Source organism: Xenopus laevis, chromosome 8L, assembly GCF_017654675.1.
Source record: "Xenopus laevis strain J_2021 chromosome 8L, Xenopus_laevis_v10.1, whole genome shotgun sequence".
Taxonomy (NCBI): Eukaryota; Metazoa; Chordata; class Amphibia; order Anura; family Pipidae; genus Xenopus; species Xenopus laevis.
In genome coordinates, this window is record NC_054385.1 from 111,467,788 (window position 1) to 111,473,517 (window position 5,730).

Here is a 5,730-nt window from a genome sequence, read left to right on the forward strand (position 1 = left end):
GAGAAGTGCACCGGTCCTGGAGGTACTGCAATACCAGGTCAGTGCATGGAGTGGACAGAGCAAGCTCTTCTTCCATCTCCCTGTTCCAAAAATCCATTTAATATATGGTCCCCAGATAGGGGACGTATCAGATATTAAACTGATAAGAATACAAACATTTTAAAGTTATGAAAACATTGATGAAGATTTAAAGTCCATTGATGTAAAAGCCATTTTTTTGACAAAAGTACATTTTGTTTTTTGTCTAAAAGATAATATAAATACATTTCACTAAAAGCCAATTTTAAAACATCATTTACAGTGAATACATCTTTTTTAAAAACCAAAATGTTTCTAGCTTTCCAAATTGCTTCCTTGCAACAATTTATTTTCCACATGATTATTTTTCCATCTTTTGATGAGCATTCTATAAGTCCATATAAAATATTATACAAATTTAAGTCTTTGACATCAGCGATTCGAAATAAAAGAGGGGCAATTTTAATCCATAATTGTTTTGCAAAGTCACAAGTCCATAGTAAATGTAAAATTGTCTCATCTTCACCACATTTCTCACGTGGACACATAGCGGAATTTCCCAAACCCCTTCTATGTTGAAATGCTCTACAAGGTAGACATTGTTGTGCACAACACCAAGAAAAATCTTTGAGAGTTAAAACATCTTGGTAGCTTTATCATTTTCCATATTTCTTTGCATTTGGCTTCAGGAAAATTTCCCACAGTACAAACATCAGAACTCATTTTCAAACTTTTTTCCATCATTTAAATCTTTAACATCTTTTCCCTTAAGATCATACAAAACCATTATTTTTTCCAAAATGTTATAATTTACTGGAAGTTCAAAAGCATATGTGTTACTTAACATTGTTTTAAACCATCCATTTCTTTGCATAAAAAAACAGTATTATAACAAATAAAAAATGACCAAAAATAATTTTCAGAGAGTGCATTAAGACACAAGGTAAAAAATCTGATTAAATCAAATGCCTTTAAATCCGGAAAATCTTTCCCTCCTCTTTACCTAGATTTTAACACAATTTCTCTTTTCAGCTTTTCAGCTTTAGAGCTCCAGAAAAACGTAAAACATGCTTTAGTGATTTTATTTATTAAAATCATTGGAGGAGGAAAAACCAAACTTAAGTATAACAGGATTGGTAGTATTACCATTTTTATAATCAAAATTTTTCCCTCCATTGTTAATTTTCTCAGGTTCCACATACAGATTTTTTTATTTATTTTGTTTGTCACCATGTTCCAGTTTTCTAAACCATAATTTGATTCTTCAAACCAAACACCTAGAACTTTTATTTTTTTCGACACCGGTACCGGTACATCCCTCAGATCCATTTGACCCAGATTTAAAATAGCACTTTTGTTTAAGTTCACCCTTAAACCTGAAGCACAATAATAAAATTCCATTTGTTTTAAGACTTTTTGTATTGAAAGAGTATCCCTACAGAAAAAGACCACGTCATCCATATAGGCCAAAACCTTGGCTTCCAGACCTCTGCTTCCAGGCAGAGGAATTCCTCTAATTTGTTTGTCTTTTATGATAGCACACAATAGGGGCTCTAACGCGCACACAAAGAGCAAAGGAGAGAGAGGGCACCCTTGTTTTACACCTGATTTTAACTCAACCTCTTGTGTCATAAAACCATTAGTTAAAATTTTGCTTGTATAATTTTCATAAAATGCTTTCAAAGACAATAAAAAGAAATCTGGTATACCCATTGCTTTTAAAACACGAAACAAATAAAAATGAGAAACCCTATCGAATGCTTTTTCAAAATCTACTTAAAACCGAAAGTATACAATTTCTATTTTGCGTATCTTCAATGATGTACTTAATAAGATTTAAATTTTCCCAAATATTTCTTCCAGGGATACCACATACTTGATTATTATGGATAACCTTTTCAATCACCTTTTTCAAGCAGTTTGCACATATCTTGGCAAGAATTTTATAGTCACAGTTTAACAATGTTATCGGTCTCCAGTTTTTTAGATCTGACTTTTCTCCCTTTTTGTATAAAAGAGAGACAACACCTCTTTTCCATGAATGTGGTAAATCCTTGGTGAATCCTTAAAAACATCATCAAACTTAATATACAATCCGATGGCTATCCCATCGTCCCTGGGGACTTTACCATTTTTAAAACTCTTAATTGTTTCTAAAATTTCTTGTTCACTTAGTGGTTTTGACAGGAAAAATTGATCTTCAAATTCTAATACACTTTTTTAAAGAATCACAAATACAACTTTCATCAACCTTTTTTCCATTAAAAAGATCAGAATAAAAATCATACACCTTTTTTAAAATACTTTGAATATCTTTTTCACCATCAATATTTTCAATAAAAACCTGATTTTCTTTTTTCTTCTTAAATAAATACCTGGAGCATGTTTCATTTTCCTCTACATGTTTTACCTTTGAATTAAAAATAAACCCTCTTTACCTTTTTGTTTTAAAAAACCTTCAATTTCCTTCTTGCATTCAATGATGTCATTTTCCACATCAATATCATGTTTTTTAAACTTATATAGGGTTTGCAAACAACAGTTTAAAACACTAAAAAAAATCAGTTTTTCTTGGCTTTCTTAACTCCTGCTCTCATGAAAAAAACCTTAAATTTTTTTTTCATTTGTTCCCACCATATACCAACCGGCACATTTGGATCTCTATTTCCATTAAAATTTAGATAAAAATCAATAAAATCTAACCAATTTGTTGATCATCCAAAAAGGAAACATTCATTTCCCAGGAAGTTTTCCCCCTTAATCTTTTAAAACCTGTTTTAACAGAAAAGGATAAAAGTTTATGATCGGAGAAAATATTAGTTAACAGCTTACAAAAAATAGGTTCAGTATGGCAAGAGGAGAATACATAATCTATCCTGGAGCTGCAGGAACTGTTACTCCAAGTAACACCTTCATCTTCTCTTAGATTTTTGTTAGTGTTTAAAAACATCAATGGAAATCAGACATAATATTTTTAAGCATAACATGATTTATCATAATTTCAACTTTTTGTCTGAGTAAAACGCTTTTCCCCCTTAAGAACACAGTTAAAATCGCCAGATAAAATCAAAGGACAAGAAACGTCAATAAAAAAAGGTAACATTTCTAACATCTCAATTCTTTTCTTTTTATTCTGGTGACCCATAAAAATTTTAAAATTGCCACTTAAAACTATCAATAAAAGCTTTCACCAATAAAATCCTTCCTGGTAAAATTTCTTGTTTAAAATCGATACGAACATTTCCTTTAAAAAGGATGGCTAAACCAGCTGAGGTGGACCCGTTTGTTCCTGACCAAACTGATGGGCCAAAATTCCAATCTTCTTCATATTTCTTGTAATTTAAATTGTGCTGTATGCCACATTCCTGTAAGAAAAGGACTGTAGTAGTTAATGTTGATAAAAAAACTAAAAAGGGCAGCTCTTCTCACTTTTGCTTTTAAAATTCTTTTGATGGAAGACATGGAGAGAAAAAAAAGAGAGAAAAAAAAACCTCACAAATCTTCCTCAAATACAGATAAATTTTCTCTACCAGCCAAATACAAGGTATCCTGAATCCACAGTACACAGCGTGGAAACTGGAGAACATTCTTCTTCACATGGTTCTATTTCATCTCTGGGAAGAGGAACATACTGTAAGTAGGAAAAGAAATAGATGGGGCCTCAGCATTTTCTTCATCCTGATTTTCTCCTGGAGACCATATCGTGCATTCAAAAGTCTCAGCCTTTTTTTTTAACCTTTCCCTCTGGACCTTTTGTAGGAACACCCTCTGGGTCAAGTATAACATCAGGAACCTCCATAGACATAGTCTGTTGTTTCAGGAACAAATTCGGCTGAGGACAAAGGAGTTTTTCTTTACCGTTTCGGCATAGCTGACACCCGTCTGAACCCTTTGTCTCTTTACTGACATAGTTTCACTTTTTTTCAGAAACTTTTGGATCTGATTCCTCTTTCTTCCCAGAAGGCTGTTTTTTGGTGAAGATATTTTGACGATTCAAACGTCTTTGCTGTCTGGTGTTGAGTTGCTCATCAAAGTCATCATTCTTTTCTTCTGAAGTCTGTGGTTCTGATGATGTCTTTGCAGTATTTGAAGAAGGAAAGGAAGAAACTTTCTTTGCTGTTATTTCTGCTGCTTTTCCTCCTGCTGAAAAAGAATCTCTGGAAGAATTTGCAGCAGTATCTTGATGAGCTTTGGCTTGCTCTGCTGGCTTTGCTTGTTTCTTAGCTCGATGAGGACAATTTGCATAAAGGTGTCCAACACGAAAACAAAGCCTGCGTTTTTTTATCCATTGGACACTCCTCCAAAAAATGCTCTGTACTAGCACAATTTGGACAGGTTGCTACACAGTTCTCTTTTTCGTGTCCATATTTTTTGCAGAAACGACAAAATGGTGGCATTCCTGGGAAAAAAAAGTCTCCATTCACATTCCCCAACTTAAAACAGACAGGAGGCAAGCGTACACCGCCGATTACATTAGAGTCTTTGATACAAGTGACTTTCACTATAAATTATTCCCAAGCACTTGACATTTTTAAAGTAGGCGGATAAATATATGGCTACATCTGATTCGGCAATAAAGGGGGAATACATTTTTACCACCACCGTTCGGGTCTCCTCCAGGATGTGTTGAACAATCTTTATCCCTGGAATAATCTATTAAATCTTTGGCTTTCTTAATGAAGTCCAAAAAGATTCCTGTACCAGTGAAGGTAACATCATAGAGTCCTCGTTTTGGGTAGTCTTGTACTGCCAGTATCTCTCTAAGCTGGATGGAGAAGATGTCTCTCAACACGTCCACAGCAATGTACTTCAGACCTCGAACGTTGTCTGCACCACAGTCATAGATGAGGTGTACCGTGTCATAGATTAGGTGTACCTTGCATAGGCTGGCACGATGGCACCACATTCATAGATGAGGTGTACCTTGCATAGGCTGGCACGATCTCAGGATTGTCGTCCATAATCGTAAAGGATTGCCTTCAGTAAATCCAAGGAGTAAACTGAGACGGGGGGGAAAGTCGTTCATTGTCCAGAATAGGAAGCCCCCTTATAGCAGCAAGTGGCTTAAGACACTAAGTGCCGATGCCACAGGGCCAAGGGACAACGTTTCCAGACACCTAGAGGTTTCAGATACTTGATCTTCACCAAAAGGCCGAGAAGCGATAACCTGAGCAGGCTAGAGATGCCTCCATGGGGAGAGGGAGGGCTGGGCCCTGGCAGGCAGCACACCCGGCCCAAGCCAACACTGCATCCAGGCAACACCACATCCAGTCGGCCCAGCCGCGGGGGCTCCCAGTCCCAGGCCCTCTCTGGCTCTGGCCCTGTTTCGGCCCTTCATCGGGCTCGCCGGCCTGAGGCTCGCAGCACCTTCCTGACTGCCCCGGCACACCTTATTTGCATAGCCCTGCCTCTTTCTGATGCCACAACAAGCTCGTTGATGCAATCAGCTTGTTCCTGCAACAGCTCACAGCTGAACCCTGGATCACAAGACAACTACCAAACGGAACGCCTGCCTGCCTTTTTCTCTCTTGTTCTGCTGCTGGCCTGTCATGCTGCAGCCACGCATTGTGCACCACCGTCGTCTTCCTCCTTGCTCTGGGACTCTCTCTTCCGCACTGCTTGTCCTCCCAAAGTTTGCTTGCTTGGGCTGCTCTTGCTGGGCTTTTCCTTTCCCCGGAGCTCATTTGCTTCTTTTTCTGCTTTTTCTGCTAA

The 5,730-nt window shown here is 37.0% G+C and overlaps 1 pseudogene; it reads right to left on the reverse strand.

The window, feature by feature from the left end:
* LOC121397421 lies at positions 1 to 181 on the reverse strand (annotated as a pseudogene).
* Positions 182 to 5,730: the final 5,549 nt, after the last annotated feature.